At 41.1% G+C, this 23,589-nt stretch overlaps 1 protein-coding gene across 1 annotated transcript in view; it reads right to left on the reverse strand.

Moving 5' to 3' along the window:
- Window positions 1-23,555, reverse strand: part of LOC136677928 (muscleblind-like protein 1) — a 93,891-nt gene extending 70,336 nt beyond the window's left edge. The window contains exons 1-4 of the mRNA XM_066655646.1: window positions 23,528-23,555; window positions 19,943-20,011; window positions 12,408-12,551; window positions 10,880-11,039 (exon numbers count right to left, since the gene is read on the reverse strand). The gene's annotated coding sequence lies outside the window, so the exon portion shown is untranslated. The remainder of the gene's footprint in view (window positions 1-10,879; window positions 11,040-12,407; window positions 12,552-19,942; window positions 20,012-23,527) is intronic.
- Between the last annotated feature and the right edge of the window lie 34 nt (window positions 23,556-23,589).

Genomic DNA, 23,589 nt, shown 5'->3' on the forward strand with positions numbered 1-23,589 from the left:
CGCTATATAAATAAATTTGATTTGATTTGATTTGAACAAATACCATAAAATGAGAAAAGAGCAGGAGATTGTGTGAATATTTCCTTACAGTCATGTGCTGCCCAAAAAACATTTTAAAATATAACTAATATGTGCAGATTCTTACATCAGTTTGTTTTTGTTTAAGAGTCACGTGTCTGTACAGAATAACAGTGTCCTCAGGCACATGATGGGGCAGGCCTTCTGACCTCTTCACATTTTGGAGTACTTCCTCCACCCTTCATATGTTACACCTTTATCAATTTTATTGGAGAATACTACAGTTCCATACAAATTAAACTATAAACTCATTACATCTTCTTAGGCACATCTTCATGTTTCAGCCAGAAATAAGTCTCCAACCTGAGCTCATTATATTACAAATCTTCATAATTACCTTCATAACTTTCAGATTCTGCATCTAAAACACTTCCTTGGTTGTAGGTGTATTTTTGCATGAACTATATAATGCATAAACAAACTCACAAGGAATTTACCCAGGACAGAAACGCGTGGAGCTGAAATATTTGCTCTGGAACACTTTACTCCCATAAGCACAGTTCCCCAAACAGCAAGAGTCCTATTTACGACATTATTACCGGGAAGTGTTTTCAAAATTCAGGGAAGTTATTGTGTAAACCAAGTGTGCACTCAGAGAAGCTGCTTGTGGCACTGTAATCAAATGATTCAGTGAATCATGGGTATTCCACGTCTACTACAGCACAAAGTGCACTTTGGGACAGTAACTGTGCAGCAGATGCTCTCCAGTACCACAACAAAAGTAGTAGTCCTTATAATTAAATAAATAATGCCCTGCGCAGTAAATAAGAGCATCGTTTTACACAGCTTTTGTCTCTATGTAAAAATGTACATTAGGTACACTACACTTTCTCTGTTATTGTTGCTCTCTTCTTTGTTTCTGCTGTGTTCCTCTTCCTCTAACTGTCCTTCGGTCTTGAACTCTTTGTCTTTATCTTTCACTTCTGCTTTAAGTCGATGTATTACCATTCTGCCTCTTGGCATTGTTCTCCCTTAACCTAATCTCTTCTCTTATTTCTGTCCATTCTTTGATTACTCTTTGCCTGCAAAACCATGAGGCACTTCCACCTTTTCTCACGGTGCAGCCAACAAAACACTGACATTGAAAGTGTTGGGCACCTTCAGCTTTGTGTTTATATTGTGTTCTCCATGAGCACTGCATGAGCTAGAGGTGGATAAAGGCCTAGTAGGGGAACTGTGTTCTCCGGAGGGTTAGCACTCCATTACACACCTATGGCTTTTGTGATCAACAACTAATCATCCTCCTCAGGGCCCGCTGTCATCAAGATATTCGCTGATTCCTGCCCAGTGTCATACATCACAAATTCTTCCTTTTCTTGCATTTTGGGAAAAATCCCCACTTTGAAACTGGTTTTTGAATGAGACAAATTTTATGTAAAACTGAGCTCATTTTAAAGGAACACTAGGCATGATTTGGTAGAATAGTTGGGGCTCCTACGAGCACAGTCCTAAAATCAAGTGCTGAGCCTGAAGTAGCAATGACAGAGGCTCGGTTCTTCCCATTGCAGGACGTGAAGCATCACAACGATTTTAAAATTGTCATTTTATGGTTAAAATACTACTTAAAGGTCCTTTAACAATGAACTTAAAAATGATCATGTTGTATGATGTTACCATTAGTGTAAACACAGTCAAACTGGCCACAATCCACAAGACAACACAGTCCCCTGGGGTCTTAATGAAACATCTGTGACATGCTTTGGCTGAAAAGGATCAAACAACACAGCATTTTTCATACCCTGTCTGCACAGAGTGACTGGTTTCAGCACCTGTTCCTTTAAAGGAGAATGAGCCACAGCTGACTTTAGTGCGAAGGCCCTGGATTGAGGCATGAGTGAGCAGAAACACTGCCATTTCAGTCAATTTTTCTCTGTCACTCCAGCACTGTGACTGTAGGTACTCAGAGGGGTCAACCTTTCACAGACTCTGAGGAGGAGAAGGGCCTGCTGTCTATGACAAATGCAGCACAATATCAGAATGACTTGGTGGATTCCATGTTTTTCAGATTTAGGCATTTCACAAAAACCCAGTTGCTGTATTTCACAGTTAGAGTGTGTGTGTTTGTGTGTGGACAGGGGTTCAGATCACAAATCTAATGAGCTAATGCACTCATTTAAATTTCTACATTCAACAATGGCAGGATCAACTGTAATAAATGTTGGTATAAATTCACATGTACAGAAGCAAAGATGGTGACAGAAACATCATGTTTAGACAAAATGTTCTTTCTCAAACAGGCTGTTCACAAAGGTCTTAGCGCAGACTGAAGAAAAGCTCCAGCCCCAACACTTCACCAAACATCTAAAGGGGTGTAACCAAGTCCTTGTCATGTCCTGTGATTAACCCTTCACCTGCTTTGGCTAAGATATGGATGACTCTCTTATGATTTAGTTAAGAGACTGTAATCACTTTGCAAATTGTTTTCTTATTAGTGAATGCTGTCATAATGCACATTGTGGGTAGGTGGAGTTCAACTGGGAGTTCATCTAGGGTTTATATTTTCTCTTAGTTACCACTAGTTAAAGGATATGGAAGGTTTGCATGCCTTTAATTTGACTGAAGTTTAGGTAAGGTTTCAGTGCTAGTTGCATAAACCTACACATCTTTTAAGGTGGAGCGGTGTGTGTAAGTAAGAAGCGATTGTATCTTTTAAGGTGGAGCGGTGTGTGTGAGTAAGAAGCGACTGTATCTTTTAAGGTGGAGCGGTGTCTGTGAGTAAGAAGCGATTGTATCTTTTAAGGTGGAGCGGTGTGTGTGTGAGTAAGAAGCGACTGTATCTTTTAAGGTGGAGCAGTGTGTGTGAGTAAGCAGCGATTGTATCTTTTAAGGTGGAGCGGTGTGTGTGAGTAAGAAGCGATTGTATCTTTTAAGGTGGAGAGGTGTGTGTGAGTAAGAAGCGATTGTATCTTTTAAGGTGGAGCGGTGTGTGTGAGTAAGAAGCGACTGTATCTTTTAAGGTGGAGCGGTGTGTGTGAGTAAGAAGCGACTGTATCTTTTAAGGTGGAGCGGTGTGTGTGAGTAATAAGCGACTGTATCTTTTAAGGTGGAGCGGTGTGTGTGAGTAAGAAGCGACTGTATCTTTTAAGGTTTTTTATCTTTTAAAGTTCCTCCTACACCAGAAATAAGTCAGTTCCTGTGGAGCAGGAACAGAGCAAAATCTTCATCTCTGTTTGTGCTTTTTAAAGTCAAAACAAATGCAGCTTTGCTGTATTTTTACTGTTTTGATTTGACCTAAAGTCTAAGTGTAGAGAGATGCTTGGCCTTGCGTTCACATAGACTACCATCTGCGTTGTGAATGTGACTGTTCACACATTCACCTCTGTGCTACACTTGTAGCTGGAGGCTTCCACTAGAGGGCAGACCAGAGAAAGACGTCGGTAATTGCAGATTCGGCTCTGACACAGCCCTTTTCAAATCTGTCCCCTATTGTGATGCTGCTGATCGCCTGCACTGCCCCCTACTGTTTTGGGTGTACTGCATACATGTAGTGTTTATTTTCTGAGGACGTGCACAACCTATGCACCAAACAGACAGGATCCACGAGACAGCTGTGATGTGTACGACAATGTGTAGTTAACAGCAAGTCTCTCTCTACCCTAAGAGTCCTACTGTTCTGGTTTAGTAATGTAAGTGTGGAACAGACAAACCTGCTTCTGAGGCGCATCAAGACAGAAGCAGACACAGAACTCCAGGTAACCTTGAATGATGCAAAGTAACATGCACATGGCACAGACATTAACTGTGCACCAGTGAACACTGTATCCTCAGTGTCCTGTAAATACTCAATATTTCCACCATGTGGATATTGCACAAATCCATTTATATCTATTTCTGGGAACCTTCAGATGTCAAATATCTTTGTTTTGCCATACATTTATTTACATACCTATTTTAATATAACCACATAATACACTGCATTATTAGTCACTTAACCAACCACTTTTACATTCAGGTTTTTGTTCTTCACAGGACAAACAGGTTTCTGCATTTGACTTCATGCAAAGCACAGACACTTTGTTTTTATCCAGCAACAACTTCATATTATAGCCACATTCACATGAATACAGAATCTTACCTTTGTACAGCAACAAGACTGATATACACCAGCATCAGCAGAGAAAGTCTTATCAGAGGAAAGAAGACATTCATTCATTCATTGTGTGTAGCCCTTACCCACTTCAGGGCGGCGGTGGGTCCGGAGCTTATCCAGAATCACTGAGTGTAAGGCAGGAACACACCCTGGAGGGGGCACCAGTCCTTCACTGAGTGACACACACTCACACATTCACTCACACACTCACACCTACGGACACTTTTGAGTCACCAATCCACCTACCAACGTGTGTTTTTGGAGCGTAGGAGGAGACCCGGAGGAAACCCACGCAGACACAGGGAGAACACACCACACTCCTCACGGACAGTCACCCGGAGGAAACCCATGCAGACACAGGGAGAACACACCCCACTCCTCACAGACAGTCACCCGGAGGAAACCCACACAGACACAGGGAGAACACACCTCACTCCTCACAGACAGTCACCCAGAGGAAACCCACGCAGACACAGGGAGAACACACCACACTCCTCACGGACAGTCACCCGGAGGAAACCCACACAGACACAGGGAGAACACACCACACTCCTCACAGACAGTCACCCGGAGGAAACCCATGCAGACACAGGGAGAACACACCACACTCCTCACAGACAGTCACCTGGAGGAAACCCACACAGACACAGGGAGAACATACCACACTCTTCACAGACAGTCACCCGGAGGAAACCCACACAGACACAGGGAGAACACACCTCACTCCTCACAGACAATCACCTGGAGGAAACCCACACAGACACAGGGAGAACACACCACACTCTTCACAGACAGTCACCTGGAGAAAACCCACACAGACACAGGGAGAACACACCTCACTCCTCACAGACAATCACCTGGAGGAAACCCACACAGACACAGGGAGAACACACCACACTCCTCACAGACAGTCACCCGGAGCGGGACTCAAACCCACAACCTCCAGGACCCTGGAGCTGTGACAGAGACACTACCTGCGCCACGTGACGCCAGAATGAAAACAATAAAGTGATATTATATATTTTAAAATGGTGATCAAAAAATTATTTTGGGAGATGCATGTTTTAATTGGACAGTGACAATACTAAATGTATTTATTTATTGGATTTCCACAGTAATCTTGCTGCACACAATCTTCCACTGCACCGTGTACAATGCAAAGTGTCATCCTGAGTGTCAGTGTATACTGGGAATGTACAGGCTTCATTCGGAGTTTAATGAACCAATGGGCAGCTGTGGCCTATTGGTTAGAGCAGAGGACTAGGGGCTGAAATGTCGTTGGTTCAATTCCCACTGGAAGATTGGGGGCAGTCGGAGTGAAAAAACAGCCCTGTCCTTCTCCTCAATCCACGGCTGAGGTGCACTAGTGTGTGTGTGTGTGTGTAGGTGTCATCTGAACCCTAATTGCCTTAATACAAACCAATTATAAAGTTTGGAGGAGGGGAAATAATGGTCTTGGGATGTTTTCCATGGTTAAGTTCTTAGTTCCAATGAAGGGAAATCTTCTCGCTTCACAGAACAATAACATTCTTGACAACTGTGTTCATCTTTGCTGCAAAAGCCTGTGGAAGACCCTTTCTTAGCTGAGTTTGTTGTGAAAGAACTTCTCTACAAAACCTCAACCTGATTCAACATCTTTAAAATGAATTCTCTGTCTCTGTCTGAAACTCACACAGCTCCTCACTTCCTCTACAGTGAACTACATCAATCATAAACTGCACTGTACACACACAGCTCCTCGCTCCCTCTACAGTGAACTACATCAGTCATAAACTACACTGTACACACACAGCTCCTCGCTCCCTCTACAGTGAACTACATCAGTCATAAACTACACTGTACACACACAGCTCCTCACTCCCTCTACAGTTAACTACATCAGTCATAAACTGCACTGTACTCACACAGCTCCTCTCTCCCTCTACAGTGAACTACATCAGTCATAAACTACACTGTACACACACAGCTCCTCGCTCCCTCTACAGTGAACTACATCAGTCATAAACTACACCGTACACACACAGCTCCTCCCTCCCTCTACAGTGAACTACATCAGTCACAAACTACACTGTACACACACAGCTCCTCGCTCCCTCTACAGTGAACTACATCAGTCATAAACTACACTGTACACACACAGCTACTCGCTCCCTCTACAGTGAACTACATCAGTCATAAACTACACTGTACACACACAGCTCCTCGCTCCCTCTACAGTGAACTACATCAGTCATAAACTACACTGTACACACACAGCTCCTCGCTCCCTCTACAGTGAACTACATCAGTCATAAACTACACTGTACACACACAGCTCCTCACTCCCTCTACAGTGAACTACATCAGTCATAAACTACACTGTACACACACAGCTCCTCGCTCCCTCTACAGTGAACTACATCAGTCATAAACTACACTGTACACACACAGCTCCTCGCTCCCTCTACAGTGAACTACATCAGTCATAAACTACACTGTACACACACAGCTCCTCGCTCCCTCTACAGTGAACTACATCAGTCACAAACTACACTGTACACACACAGCTCCTCACTCCCTCTACAGTGAACTACATCAGTCATAAACTACATTGTACACACAGCTCCTCTCTCCCTCTACAGTGAACTACATCAGTCATAAACTACACTGTACACACACAGCTCCTCGCTCCCTCTACAGTGAACTACATCAGTCACAAACTACACTGTACACACACAGCTCCTCACTCCCTCTACAGTGAACTACACCAGTCACAAACTACACTGTACACACACAGCTCCTCGCTCCCTCTACATTGAACTACATCAGTCATAAACTACACTGTACACACACAGCTCCTCACTTCCTCTACACTGAACTACATCAGTCACAAACTACACTGTACACACACAGACAGCACTAGAGTTCAGATTCACACAGATGAATAAATAGAAATGATGTGTGTTAGAAATATAAACTGCACTGTTAACATCTAGATTCAGTCGTTTCAGGACGTGTGTAGTGCACTACAGAGGGAGGATGGAATGATTTGGGATTGAACCTCTCAGTTTCTCATGCATCGTAGAGTTTTGAAGCCTCTCGTTGGGAGGTTTTCATATTCGTCTGGACATGGATATTTTTAAAAACGGGGGAAACTCAGCTTTTACAAATAAACGGATCCGTGTAAATGGAGCCTGAGCCACGATTGTCAGTGGCACAAAGTGGAGTGAAAGGTATCTGTGGTGCAGCTCAGCTCAGGCTGACAGTGCACACCAACACACAGGTCGATTATTAAAGTCCTGTCTGAGAGAGTGAGCCACTTGTGCTGGAGGAAGACAGTTAGGGAATAAAGGCTTAATATAGAAAAAGGCTTAAAGTGATCTAACAGGAAAACGGTTAAAAACTATGCATCTTTTCAGCAAACTTCAGTAAAAAAACCCCTCTATGACATAACAATGAACACTAACCTAAATACTGTGAGCCATAGCCATGAAGGTTTGTCTTTAAGAGTTAGTTATTAGGTTGATTAGGTAGGATATTAGGTATGATTGTATTTAAAAATTCTAACATTCCCCTGACCTTGTGTCATTTTATGGTAATTGTTGTTTCATATTAAAAATGACAAACGCAGTGTTCCTGCGCTCTGTTCCCGACTCTAACACCGACCCCATCTGTAAATGGTCTAAACCCACACTCACACTGACTTTTGGACACAGTATTATGCCCAAAAACAGAACAAACCCATCACAGTCTTCATTTTTTAGCTGTATTCTGTTGAATCAAATAAAGTTTGTTCTTTTTTAAAGCTTAAAAATATGGTCATTTTGTACATTTATGGATAAAACAAATGAACCTGGAACAAAGCAGATGTAACGTTAATTCAGATATTAGAATTAGAACATTTGAACTTGACGAGAGGATTACAGAACATTGCATATTACTGTTTATTTGTTGTTATTGTAATCTTACATCTCTCTGTGTTACACTGCTGTACTGTACTCAGTTAACACCTGCTCGGTGATGCTTAACCGCTTTGTTGAGAGCACTGAAATATGTAAAGTAGTAACTAGATAGCTATATCCTATTTTAGCTTCTTGAGCTTAATCATCTTGAGTTTGAATTTACATTTGAATTGAACCAACTGCACACACTTCCACAGGATGAGGGCACAGCATTAGCCTTTACAGCTCTTACAGTTATCTGTAGCGATATGTAGGGTTAAAAAACAAACGCTGCCATTTAACACGCTCCTCTAAAACATGAAGCAATGCCAGGTCACAAAGGAAGTGTTACAACATTTGTTTGAATGTGTGTGAAAAAGCAGAACCTTAAGGGTTCCATCAGGGTGGAGAGAAGCGAACAAGGGGAAGTGTGAACATGTCTCACAAAGGCAAAGTCACTAACAGATTAATAAAAAAAACTTCCCGCCCCCTCCCTCCGTTCTCCAACCTACGCCATCTTTAATTAACTCTGTCAGCTCACGGTTATTAACTAGTGCTATTCAAAACACCCTCAACACACCACACACCAGGCCTTCACACCAAACTACGACACAGTGCAGTACGTCACACGTGAGGAACACAGCCAACAAAGCTCTTCATCTCCACAGAAAAATCCTTCTGAAATTTCAGTCTAATTTTATGTACAATTATTTTATTTCAAACCGTTTCTATCAATTCAGGTTCACATTTCAGATCTTTAATCCAATCAGCCACAACATTAAAACCACTGACAGTGAAGAAAATATTAAAACAAAAAGCCACTGCAGTTTTATCACGGGGAAGTGTTGTGATTAAACTGCTTTTATGCATCATCTCAAATACCTTACTGCTTTTAAAAAACATTGGTCAATGTGAAGCACATTGATGTTCAATTCATTGGAATGGCTTCATAGAGTGGTCTTTAGCACTGTTTCTGTCCTGATTTCACATTGTTCAGGAGAACTGAACAAAACTGACTGGTTTTAACACAGTGGCGCATTAATATGGTGTGTGCACTGTGTATTTTACATTAGGATAAGAACAATCCGTTTTATAACTCTGATTATCTCCTTACAGTGGGTCTTGTTAAGGGCTGTGAAATATATAGGAATCAACACGTGAACAGAAAGTCTCTCCAGTCGACGCGATAAAAGCAGGGAGAGCCTCAAGTGTGTCTTTGACAAGGACCAAAGAGTGACACTTAGACGACGGAGTCAGAGTGTGTCTAAACTCATATGTCTTGCTGTGTGTTGGACATACAGTGGTTAGTAACTACCAAAGATGGTCAGGAGTTGTGGGCCCATCTGGCTCAGTCCCACAGAAGAGCTACTGTAACTGCTGAAAAGGTTAATACTGGCTTAGGAAAGATGAAAAGTGTCAAAACAGCACATTACAGCTTACAGCACATTTACGCTGCCAGAGGCACCTACACTAGGCCCTGCCAATTGTTTAAGGAACATGACAAGAATTCAAGGCGTTGAACTGGACTCCAAATTCCTCATATCTCAAACTCAGCATCTGTGGGACATGCTGAAACGCCAAGTTGATCCACGAAGGCCGTACCGCGTAACTTACAGGACTTAGAGGTCAGAGGTCTTGATGGTGATGGGAGTGGTGATGGATCAGAAATATTCTGGAGGAATGAACAAGGCCTACACAATATTAGGGCAGTGGCATTAATGTTATGGCTGAGCTGAGTTGCTGATTAACAGATTTCATGTTTGAATTCCCTTGTTCAAATGAGGTGTTTCTGTGTTTTCAAGTTTAAACATTTTCTGCAATTTTCTATTTATTTGATTGCAACACTAATCACTAAATATGTTCATAATTTTTCATTATTATGCATACTCCAAATAAAAGGTAATTGCTTTTCAACGTGCAGCAGTGTGTTCTCTGTTATTTTAGTAAAATATAGAAAACATTTCAGAAAGAACATCCAAACTTTACTTTATTACATTATATATAGTTATTTAATATCAACTTATAATTAGGAAAATATAATCTTACATTTCTTTACGTCTGTGGGAGAGTTCAGTTGGAAAAAAAGGCATGAAGTTAACAGGGGAATTCTGCACAGAACACGTCCAACACTTAAAATGTACTGAGGTATTATTGGCTCTGTTTTACCACACCACTGCTGCTTGCAGCAAAAAAAAAAACAAAAAAAAAAAAAACCCTGCTCTATTTCTCTGTGCTGCACAGGAAGAGAAAACCACAAAACCAAAAAAAAATTTTTTGAAATAAAAAAAAAAAGAAAAGGAAACATTTGATAAAGTGTTGAACCCTCTGCAAACAGCGCACATCAACTCCTCCTCCTCAGTGCAGTAAAACATGTTTAATCTGTTTAAATATAAAGTTAGACGCAACCTGCACGCAGACAACGAGCAAAACTGAGCGACACAAAGGAAGCCAGGACAACGGCATCTGTCTCATTAATGATATACAGCTAACATTAAAAGAAAAATTTCATCTTTGATATAAAATAGTGATAATAATAAAAATAATATTAATTAAAAAAAACGAACATTTCAAAATGAAATGTTTGTATCGTACTGTGGAAATTTAACTCTAATAACACCTCAACACCCAGAAATCTTCAACCGACTGAAACTGTCCAGCACACGGTAACACTACCATTACAGTGGAAAATAAACAGAATATTGTCAAAACAAAATACGATGAGTGAGAGAGAGAGGGGCAGAGAGAGAGACAGACAGAGAGAGTGAGTATATGCTGCTAAGTTAGCTCATACCTGTATGTGCTGTTGCAGAGCTCCCACTGAAAGCAAGACGGAAACTCACCCGTGGGTTACACAGCACATGCTGCTCGCCGCAGTGCATTCTGGGAGCGAGCCTGACATTGGCCCCGTGGTGTGTGTACTGTGTGTGGTGAACTGCAACCGGAAACTAGACCTAAAACAGCAAAAGAGAAATACAGCGGTGTCAGTGTTAGTTCTATTTTTCAGGACAAAGATGATCTGAATTTGTTTGATTTCAATATTTATAAAGGGAAAGACAGAAAGAGCAAGTTAGGTTTAAGAATAAATAAATAAAATAATATACACACACACACATTCCACACCCCCACTACGTATACAAAACATGCATGACACCATGTCCTCACTATGTCCATAAACAAGTCTGAGTGTGTGTTCTGTGTGAAAGCTGTTCTCAGATCAGTCTGAAAAATGAAAAGCAGGGTTCTCAGTATTAAGTGTGTGTGTGTGTGTTTGTAGGTATATGTGTGCTTGAACGTGTTCAAAGCCCAGACACAGGTCTCTCTTTCTCTCTCTATCACCATGGAAACAGCTTTTATCTTATTTGCATCTGAGCATACAATTTCATCCACATTCAGTCACGACTGTCTCTTCCCCACTACCCTCAAATGACAAGCCCTCCACCACACACACACACACACAGTCAAAACATTCGACTGGCACACAGCCCAACCCTGCTACTAACCCTAACCCTCAAAGCTAATTCTGTCACCGAAGGCCTGAACTTGTCCCAAATGCAGTGTGATACAGACTCACTCTCTCGCTTGCTCTCCCTTCCTCTCTCTCTCTCTCTCTCTCTCTCTCACACACACACACTCTCTCTCTCTCTCTCTCTCTCTCTCTCTCTCTCTGAGGCTCTACCCTCTGCCTGTGAGAAAGAGGAAGCAACGTGCACAACAGACCCTGCATGGCTTAAGATAACGATGCACAGTTAAACAGGAAGAGGGGTGTGTTTGTCATACATATGTGTGTGTGTGTGTGGGTGTATGTGTGTGGTTGTGCAATGCTATAGGTTATTTCAGTTCCTTTTTAGCAGAGGCCAGGTGTGCTACGTGGTTCCACTTAATCAGTTCAGGTTCCTGTTTTAAAGCTCTGCATGCAGATATAAAAAAGAGAAAACCATTGTCCTGCATACTTATAGGGGCTGGGGGAGAGATGGGGGGCGTCTAGACACACAGTCAAAGAGACCCACAGGACAGACAGACAGACAGACAGACAATACCTCTGGGATAGAATACCTCTTCTACTGACTATGCTACACAGACTGGCTTTTAACACTGGAATGTTAACTCTGTGAGTTCTCTCTCGTCCTGAATAAACATCACCTCAGCTGCAGTGTAAATACATGACAAAGCATAATCGTCCCCTGCCTGCAAAAAAAACACAAAACAAAACAAAAAAACACCTCCCAGTCCTTTCCCACCCAGCGTTAGGTATTCAGCTGCATTCTGTCAGTGCAGCATGAGTTAGCAGCTAGCACTCTCACCCTGCAACATTTACTTACCTCCTCTGTTCCTCTTCCAGGCGACGCTCCTCAAATCCACCGCACCATAATCCCCTCTCCTCTAGCGATGTACAGGAAGAAGATTCGGTCCGTCCCTATTTACAGGTCCCCTGACACTGCAGTACGCTGTGCGCCTGACACATTCTTAACCCAGCGACGCAACCGAAGAGGGGAGGAGAGGACAGGAGAGAAGAGAAGCATTAGAGAGTTTAGATCCAAACCAAACAGAATTTTAACATTTACCCTTCATTAGCACCACACACACAACGTCAGGGCAGTGTCCAGACACCGCGTCTAATCTGAGAGGTCAGCTACTTAAAGGCACACCCACTGCTGACATAGGTATTCACTTGTGCACACACAGCCTGTAATCTCCATAGAACGGCACTGTCAGTGGAGTAGGATGCTCCTGAGCAGCTGCACATGAGCCCAGATCAATGCCATCACTGCTCAGGTCACCCCAGCTTTGTCCTGTGTTCTCTAATGTGATGAAGGACCACACAATATCAGTGAAGCTGTGCTCATCAATCCTCCTGTGACATCGATTGTAGAGCTTTTCCTAAAGTGTAGAAGCTGTCAGAAGCAAAGTGAGGGTAAACCCTTCATTATTAATAGGTCTGACGGGTTCAGCACATTTCAAACTTATATATGTTTTTACTAACTAACCTCATGGTATTTTGTAAATATTCAAATTTAATTTGTGTATTACAGTTTTAACAAAAGGGACTGAGGCATGTTTACCACTGAGTTCCATGATCACAGTTTTATTTACGGGGGACAAACCGTGCACTGGCTTTATTTTCATCATTATTTTACTGATGTTTTTATTTTATATTTTTATTTTTTATATTTTACATTATTTGTCTGATGTTTCAAATTAAATAATACTTGATTTGATCAGTACCTTTCATATTTATGGCTTTGCCTTGTCCCAACACACGATTCAACTAATCCACGACTGCACAATCCTCACTGAGCGGCAGTGGAAGTGTTAAAGGAGCAATCTGTAACACTGACACCAAGAGTTTAAAATCGGAACTATAATCAATTTACCTCCTCCCCCCCCATTCCTCCCCAGGCGTGGAGCTTGAGCAGGTGCCAGTTTGAGGAAAACTGAACGAAGAAGAGACAAGTTTAAGAACTTTGGCCGTAATCGCTATGAAGAATGTGCCATAATCAACATATTTACACAGAAAAGTGTTCACCATTTCACTAAAACACCTACCAACGCAAAAAAGTGAATATGTGACTGTCATTTCCCTTTCCATTTACAAGCCTTTAGTCTCCAAATCCACCTTAAATATTTTGACGAGACAAGACTGGTGTTACTTATCAATTTTCCCTTCCACCATAAACGTCCTTTAGGAGGCAGATCTCTACTTCTGGTTCACAACTGTACTCTTTAAAACCTATCGCTACACAGGTGTCTGTACTTCTATATTTCTTTCAGAACTAATAAACCTTTTCAGAGAACATTATCCAGCTCTGGCTCTGGTCTGTAGAGTTGCTGCCACTTTTCAAACATAATGCCTATATTTTCTCGCATTTTCTCTTGTGAAAATTGTAACTGATGTGATAAGACGATCGAAAGACGACAGACCTTTAGGCAGCACAAAAACCTTACTGCACGATCTTGTTTCACTGTTTGTGAGTTGGAAGTCGCTCCAGATACACATTTCATAATATGTCCTCTTTAAAAAATCTGAAGAAATATTAATACCTCACATACTCTTCGTCACTCACCAGAACAATTTAAAGTGCCCTGTGTGTCACCTGTGACTGATTAAACTTAACCAATAGAACATAATAAGTGAGACTTATTTAGGGACTTTCACATACCCAAGGTTACTTTACAAACTGGGAAAGAAGGGAAAAAATCTGTCTAATCACGTGTGAGTGTGAGTATTCTGAGAAAAATTTTCTGCTGGACTTTGAATGCAGCAAAGAGAAGTGCAGGAGTGAACAAATGAAAGTAAAGAGTCTCAGAGAGAAGTGGCAGCAACACTGAATAACCTACACACAGTGGACAGCTAGACAACCTGGATCACCTTCATTTGCAAGACGAGATGTTTGGATGGAGAAATACTGACGGATCAACAGACCCAAGGCCATGCAGGGTTTTGAAGAAAATAAAAACCTCCCTGAATCAGGAGGATTTATTGATTACCTTTGAAAAACAGAAAGAGAAAATCAATAAAACTTTGGTGATCTTTCATTCATTCATTATCTGTAACCCTTATCCAGTTCAGGGTCACAGTGGGTCCAGAGCCTACCTGGAATCATTGGGCGCAAGGCGGGAATACACCCTGGAGGGGGCGCCAGTCCTTCACAGGGCAACACACACACATACATTTACTCACACACTCACACCTACGGACACTTTTGAGTCACCAATCCACCTACCAACGTGTGTTTTTGGACTGTGGGAGGAAACCGGAGCACCCGGGTGTAAGGTGATCTTTCAGCATGTGATATTTATTATTCTGCTAAAATCCTTGATGCTGGATTGGCGCTTTACTTTTATTGTAAACTTGTGAATGAAATAGTTGATAAACATACATTTAAAAATCTGTCTCAGCAGAAATGTCATCTTTGGTTAAAAGGAGGTTTTCCTCAGCCATCGACCCAAGGGGCTTCTGACCCTCTTCATGTTACGAGCTGCTGCTGAGAGTCGGAAAAAACTAATATGAAAGCTGCTGTAACTTCAGAGATTTTACAAGCGGCGAGTTTGTGCTGGAGGTCTGCGTTTCATGGTGATTGACAGGTCTCTGGCCAGTCAGAGCTCTGCAGTGTATACACCTCACATTTAGTACCTACTCTGCTTGGTTGGAACCCGGCATGAACAGGAAGTACAAAAGAACCCACGTCCAGGACCAGATTTGGCCGGTAGAAAAATGTGGGCCCTAGCCATGAAACCTATGGACTTTGGTTACGAGCTTGACATTAGACAGCTTAGAAACTACTGCACATTGGCAATAAGAATTTAAGGGGCCAGGCAGTGCTGCAGGCCATCAGTAGGGGCCTAGATCTAAGAAATCCAGCTCCCAAACTGGTTCTCAATACCAAGAAAGCAAAAAAATGGACTTGTGTACTTTGGAAGACGCACAGCTTCAGAGAATACAGTCCACAAACAAGAAAATCTGTGTGACTCCACGCAGCATCATGGAGCTTGTTGCCAAGTGACTGACTCTGGAAAAGTGAAGGGCTCTGCATAGGCATTTGTGTGTGTGTGTGTGTGTGTGTGTATTATCAAACACACCGCTGCCCTGAACTGAATAAGGGTTACAGACAATGAATGTAATAACAACAACAACAATAATAATAATAAAACAAGCATTTATTGATTTCATTTGATTCATGGTACTGAGAGGCTGAATGGAAGGAAAAGTGGTGAGTTTTAAGCTAATATCTGAAAGAGGATCATTCTGTCTGCTGGATTTTTGGGGGAATGTTCCAGAGACAGGGAGCAGCTCTGAAGAAACAGGGTCACACAGGCTGTGAAGATGAGAAGAGGGAATAGACAGACAGCCAGTGGTGGAGGATCTAAGGCTGTGGGAGTGTCTAAGGAGATCTAACCCTTAGAAATGGCAAGTAATAACTATTTCTATACAAACCAAAGTTATTTTTAGAGAACACACTCCTTGTATTAATGTCCTCACCTAATTTATACTTGATTCATCCCCAGGGAAAATCATAGTTCCCTGTGTTTACTGCGGGAAAGGCCTTGGCAAGTTTACGCTTAAGATCTATGAGCAGTACGTCCACATTTTTATCAAATCAGTGACGAAGGGAACAAGGCCAGTCCATACTCACTGAAGAGGACCGCATCCATAGGCCAGCTACTAGGCCACACAACAAAACGCCTACTCTACCAATGAGGAAGAGAAAAAATGAAGGTGGAAGAAAAACACTGAGACAGAGTTGCTCAAGCATTAGACATAATTGCACCCTGGATGATCCAATCACACGACGCAGCCTGGAAATAGCGCCTTGAACGGCCAACACCCAGACTGTTGACCACGGCGAGAGGTCAACAAACGCCTTCAGCCGACACGTCATTGTCTCGTTATAGGAGAGCTGTGCTGAAGGAGGGAGGAGAGACTAGATAGAGAAGTCCAAAACACTGAGTCATAACCAAGAAAAACGAGGGAGGGGGCCGAGAGACACAGATAGACAGACTCGGTTTTCTTAATTTTAGAACACAGAGGCATTAACACTAACGAGCGAACAGCACGAACGAACGTGGCAGCGAAGGAAGACAGAGCATGTTGACAGCGAGAGGAAAGATAAACCTGTGCAGACTGTTCTGCAGCGCTCCACACCGACAGAGAGACATTCACCTACTTCTTTCAGTTTGTTGACTTCACCTGCAGGATTAGCTAATGCAGCACATAACACTCAGAAGCAAGGGCAAGGCCCAGACGTGTTCACACACAGTTCACAATATCACTCACTGACTGTAAAACCCCTGCTGTAGCTATAGATTCCTGTGAGACCCTCATTCACAGTATACACACTATATGTGTTTCCTGCTGAAAAATGTACTCGAACCTGAAAGAGACATTAGGAAATGTGACTTGAAAGAGGAAAGTAAAGCTTTATCCTGATGAGATTAAATCTCAATGTGGTCCTGGGCATAATTCTCTCTTTTACAGGGGGGTCCTGTGAAACTTTATTTCCATCCAAATGGTAATAAAACGAGGAGGAGGCTCTTTTAAACTTCTTAGACCGATAAAGTGTTTTCACTTCAGATTTTATTGTAACGAGAGAACAGTTTAAATGAGTGCAGCAGTTGTACCGTAATGCGGTATTTATGAAATACATAGATTCTGCTTTTGCTGCTGTTCAGAAAGACTCCCCCGGGGCCTCGCATTCCTTTATTTGATTTCAGAATGTTGGCAGCTCTAGACGTGATGGGAGCACAAGGCACGCAACAGGAGACTTCGGGTAAATCGCACCACCAAACCCTCCACTCCCCCAGCTCCATCGGTGCACTGGCTCTGACTGAACCCAAATCAACTCCTCCCCACCCCCAAAGTTCACATTTGTTTAGAATCTTTGGAAGAAGAACTGTGCACACACACTTTTGCCCAGTCCCACCCAAATGTCCATTCCTGGCCAAGACATTGTCTCTAATGACGTCTGCCATTAAACGATGAGCAGTGGCCTACTTTTGCTTCTTAAAAGACTAATGTTGGGTGATTAAAATGAACCTGCTAATGATGCTTCAAAACGGGCTGACGGCCTGAAGTCAAATAGTTGTTGAGACATATAACAGTAATAAACGTGTATCAGATATTTTTTATTAATATATTTACTGTACAGCTCCACTTTGAACTTTATTTTATTAGCTGCAGTCAAAAGATTCTCCAGTTCCTTAGTGACACAGACTACAACTGAACATAGAATAAGCCTTTCCCACAGTGCTGCCTCTTTCTATAAACAGTAGAACAGGTTAAGGGCCTCACCACAAGTGCTAGCAACACCAATTATTGCATCAGGCCAATCAAGTTTCAGAAACGGAACTGCTCACTAGCCAATCAGCAAGAGGTTTCTTACTGTCTTTGGCAAATGACTCTAGCAATTTTACTGCAGCATTTGCTGTGGTCCTGTCTCTCTCTTTCCCTCTCTCTCTCTCTCTCTCTCATTCAGGAAATGTCTCTTCATATGTACGAGATCTACATTAATACGTTGTTGGTGATAATTCTAGACACTAAAAATACCCCATGACTGAAGAGAGCATGCACACAAACACCCTCTTGTTGATTGCAATCAGACCTCGAACATTGGGCAACTGCTGCTAGTATTTTTCTCGTCATACTTCTTCTGTGTTTAGCAATGTTCTGCACCATGCTGTGAACTCACACGGCCCTGACACCACTCCATATGTGTCAGTGGTGTCCTGCATCCGTCAACATTTATCTTTCATCATTTAGCAATGTATTTACCACAAGATAAACCACCCAGGGTTGTACAAGTCTATTGGAAATAATAAAAAGCTAGGAGACGGCTGTATTAACCCCGTCCTAACAAACACATACGTTCACAATCACACTGTGTTAACTGTATTAAGTGCAGCATTATTGTGCTCCATGATTAATCTGAGGTGTGATACCAATGGAAGAAACAACTTTTTTTTTCTGAGGTAGAAAGCATTTACTGACATCTGCTGGTTGAACAATTACTTTGCAGTTTTGGAAAAATCTATCCATAATCGAGACACGACACGGCACAGCAGGCAAGAATCACCTTCTAATTTATAGTGTTTCTGCATTACACCCCAACACACATAAAAGTCCTGTTCAATCATTTCATAAAATTATCTGTAGTAAAGCCCTTTGCTAAATGTATATTTAACATAGTGTAGATTTCTTTATGAGTTTGTGGCTCCTGTTCCCAACCGCTGCATATTTTCCTAACATATGAATCAAAGACTTTTCTACAATTCACACCGTTCTGAACTGAAATTTAAAGGTCTTAATTTGCATTTCATGTTGCCTAGTCATGCTCTTCTTTTTCCACAAGCTGCAGTTAGAATACAAATCAATCTAAAGTCTCTGTAACATAGTTTTGGAAATAAACATACAAACGGACATGAGAATGAGCAACGTGGCAATGTCTCCAAGCAGCAACTAGAAATACCCACAGCAACAGCTGTCAAAGCAGTGTATCTGAATCATTTAAACATGTAAACAACCCATTTGTCTTAAATCAATAAGGAATTAAAAGTAATGAATAATAAATGAATAAACTGGAAAAAGTGCATTTCCCAAAGTAAACTCAGGACGGGTGCCAAGTTTAACTGGTCCCCGGGTGTCACTCGGGCCACTGCAAGGCTGTTACACTCCAACTCTAAAATGAAAGCTGTTTTTCAGGTATTTACTGATGTGTTGTCTGAAGGAGAAAGAGTAAACCGGCGTCTTTGCATGGGCATTACACATCTCTTTTTGAGGGGCACAAAGAAAAAACTATTTTATTTCTCTCCACTCTGTTATTTTCATTTATAGCCCAACATTCTCAGTCCTCTTTCTCACATCTCCAGGATTCTCTTCTAAATTCATCTCGGGCTAAAGTATTAGGTGCACAAAGAAGTGTAGTTACCAGTGTTTTGTATCAGTTCCAACATTCTCCAGTTCTTCTGTCATTTTATCTGTTGCACAGTGTTAAAAATGACAAATTTTATTTAAAAAAAAATCTAAAAATTAAGTATTAATACGGTAGATACATGGTCAATAACATTTAATTCACCACCTTTAAATCATTTAAACCAAAACTCACAATATATTTGGATAATCCCCAAGAACAGAACTCAATGTTTTTGCAGTGTTTTTTCTCCTTGACAGAGTGATCAATACATTTTTCTCGTTTGCCTTTTTTTTAATAAATTGACAATTTTTAATACTACAGAGATTATTATAAAATGACAAAAGGACAGGTAAATGTTTGAATTACAATTACAGTACACACACATAAATGTGTTCAAACTTATTTGCACATATTATATGTAAAAACAAAATTAGCTACTAATATGTTACCTTTTCCTTAGCTCTTGTGGAGGAACTGGACTGCTCATTAGTGGATGTTTTATCTAAAAAAAAAAAGGCCTAAGCAAATATAAACACAAAACCAACGGTTTGATTAGAAAATTCAGGAGTTTAGGGAGCAATAAGCAAACTGCGCAGTATGTGGCGAGGGGAGGGGTTTACCTATAAATGAACCTGTTAATCTGTCGTTTATCTCCCAGTAACAGACACTCGTCTGAGTTAAACACAAAGCTACTGAGGCTGAATACCTTAATGCTTGTTTTTAGTTGTAAAATGCTTTTGAGGGCTATTTAGCTCCTCTTCAAATAAGAATTCTATCGAGATCGCTACCGCAGTGAGCTTTTCTTTTCCGTTTCCCACAGTTACTGCCAGAAGATTGTTACGTTTTTGTAAGTGTTATAATAATAATAATTATTAGGGGTTCGAGCACGAAGTGCTTGAAACCCTATTATAATTGTTAGGATTTTTATTTTTATTATTATTATTATTATTATTATTATTATTATTCCGGTTCTTTTTCTGCACTACAAACGATCGCACAGCCCAAACCGTAAGGCCTACAGACTTGAGGCTTGGTCAGTAGGTAGTAAACCCTCCCGCTACTCAGGCGCAAAAAATCAGAATGATTGGCCTCATGGGGGCGCTACAGCGAAGGACAACGCCTTTTCTTACGGGGCTCCTACCACGTGTGGCGTAGAGACGAAATTTTTTTTCCCCCTGATTCCTTGGGTCCTACCGAATCAAAAAGGTCAATACAACCACTAAGCTCCGCCCACTTAGATTTTTTGCTATTTTGCATAATTTGCAAAACCTACTTTTGCGAACTAGTCCGTGGATTTTTGTCCAATTCTGTTGAGCATGGTGCCAAATTGTTTGTAAGAGTCTGGAGGTTAATAATTATCCAAAAAATGTTATAATTCGGATTCAAGATGGCCGCCATATGCAAATGAACCTCTTCGGCTCTTCGTCTGTTTTACTTAAAAATTCATAACAATTGTATACTTTACTCAAATGTGTTCAAATTGCATATTCAACTTACTCGCATGATTCTGAGGTACCAAGTCAAAGGAGGAGCCAATATTCATATAGGGGGCGCTGTAAATGCTACAAGTGTATATCTCAGCATCCGCAAGGCAATTTGAACCATCCTTTGGCATGCTGCTTCTATTGGCAAAGCTATAAGTGGAAAATTAAGGACAACGCGATTCGGGCAAAATTGTGATCGTCATCGGCCAATTAGTTTTCAGCAGCTGTTTGACTACCTTAACAAGGTCCAATCATCATGAGACTTGACTGGTATGTTCCTGGGGGCACTTCCTAAGTGCATAAAAAATTACGTAACGATAGCCATTAGGTGGCGCTATATCAAGAAAATGTGATATATCTAAGCATAAATTAAGCGTATCGACACGCAGTTTGCAGCATTGTATACTCTGCAGATGGCCTAACAACTTTGTAATTGCAAGTGTTGTGAAAAAATGCATCGTTTTTTCTCAATAACCAGTTGTTCAAAATTGAACTTTTTCGAACTAGTCCGTGGAATTTGGCTCTATTCCAAAACAATTGACTTTGTTGGAATCTGCAGAGTCTGTAGGTAAATAATTATCCAAAAAAGTACAACATTTGAACAAACTGTTGAAACAATAAATCAATTAGTCGAAGTGTGCTGAGTTTTTACATTCTTTCAGCTGTATCTCAAACAAATGAAGCCCAATTAAGACCACAATTTACATACATATGTAGAGTCTTACCCTGAAGGAGCCTGTACAATATGACAGAAATCCATTAAAAGGGAGAGCTACAATTGCATAATTACATGTTATGTGCAGTTTCTGTGTTCATGCTGGATTTCTGTAATTGGGAGGGGCCTGTAAGCCACATAGTGATGAAAGTTCCACATTTTATTATCAATAATTAGAGTTCAGGTCCTTAGGATTCCTCTGATACCATATATGTCCATGTGAGTGAAATATTCAAAGAGCAGTACCTGATTGAAAAATCTGTATGTGCATTTGTAACAGCTCAGCTCCTCTATGGGACAGTAGTAAATTGTTTCACCAGCAGGTGGCACTCTAAGACCATATATTGCTTTTTTCATCTACATTCAAGAACTTATTTCTCTGTACAGGTCAAAAGTCATAACATATGAACAAAAATATTTATCATAATTAAAAACGGTGCTCACCAGTCATATCATGTCCTTTGCTAAACTAAAACAAATGGTTCATTAGCACTTGTGAAACCTCACTGTCCAAAACTGCTTATGGTCTCTCTGTACTGATGCTCCTTACACCAACACTAAGGCCTCATTGTGCAGATCCTTGCTTTAATGGACACCTCATGGACACGTGACATGCAGTTAGTGAGTGATGTACTTAATCTGATTCCATGTTGTTGTTGATATTTACTATACACAATGGCTGCCATTGGCCACTGAGGTTTCAGCAGCTCTTTGAAAGGCCCAACAAGGCCCAATCATAAAGAAATATTTACAGGGTGTCTATGGGGCACTTCGTAAGTACATGAGACATTTCCAAATGTTAGCTGCTAATTGAAGATATAACAAAATCATAGATTCATTTTTACCTTGTTTGGCCTAAATGGTTCATGTGTCCTAAGGCCTCATTGACCTCTCAGACTGGCCAAAGGTCCCAATTAGGCCCATTCGTGTTAGGACCATGCCATTGCCGCTTGCAGCTATATTTAGGGGTTCGAGCACGAAATGCAAAGCATACTTTTGTCAATAAGTCTGTGCATTTTTGTCCAATTCTCTTGAGCATGGTGCCAAAACATTCACATGAGTCTGACATTAGGTAATTATAGAAACAATGTTGACATTTTGATTCAAGATGGCCTCCATATGCAGATGAACCTCTTCGGCTTATCACAAGTTTTACTTGAACGTCTGTAACTCCTCCATACTTTATTCAAATGGGTTCAAATTTCAGATTCTACTTAAGGACATGATTTTAAGGGTACCATATCAGCGATGTAGGCCTATTGTTTCCAAACAGGCCTATTCTGCGAGAACCCCGTTAATTGTCGCTTGCGGCTATATTTATTATTATTATTATTATTATTATTATTATTAATAAAATCTTCGGGTAGAACTACGCTTAAAATGCCTGTGTTTCGAGTGCTTCTCTGTGCTGCGCTGATTGGATGCGTACGCTGATGACGTCATCGCACAACTCACTGGGATTTGTAGTTTTCAGCTCGGCTCGGAAGTCCGTTGATTTTCCCGTTAAAAACACAAACTGCATGATACCGCACTTCGTTTAGTAAAGCTACACTACAATCAGATTCAACTCGAAATTAATCTTAACTTAATACAGGATCACACTTAAGGGTTACATTCGTATATTACCGCTCTTAGGAGGAGGGTAGGAAACTACATCCTACATATATTTATCGTTATTTATACATATATATATTTTTCATCATTTTATGTGGCGGAAATGGACCTGCATTGATATGAGATACCTCATCATATCTACACGGATATCTCCAGCTGTAAACAAACACACTTTGCAGGTGCTACACTGCTTTGGAAAACAATATGCTGCTAAAACTTACATGTGTGCAGGTCTGCGCATGTGCAGTCCAGATCGGGCAAGTCGCGCAAATCGGGTAACAAA

The sequence above is a fragment of the Hoplias malabaricus genome, chromosome Y (genome assembly GCF_029633855.1).
Source record: "Hoplias malabaricus isolate fHopMal1 chromosome Y, fHopMal1.hap1, whole genome shotgun sequence".
Lineage (NCBI taxonomy): Eukaryota > Metazoa > Chordata > Actinopteri > Characiformes > Erythrinidae > Hoplias > Hoplias malabaricus.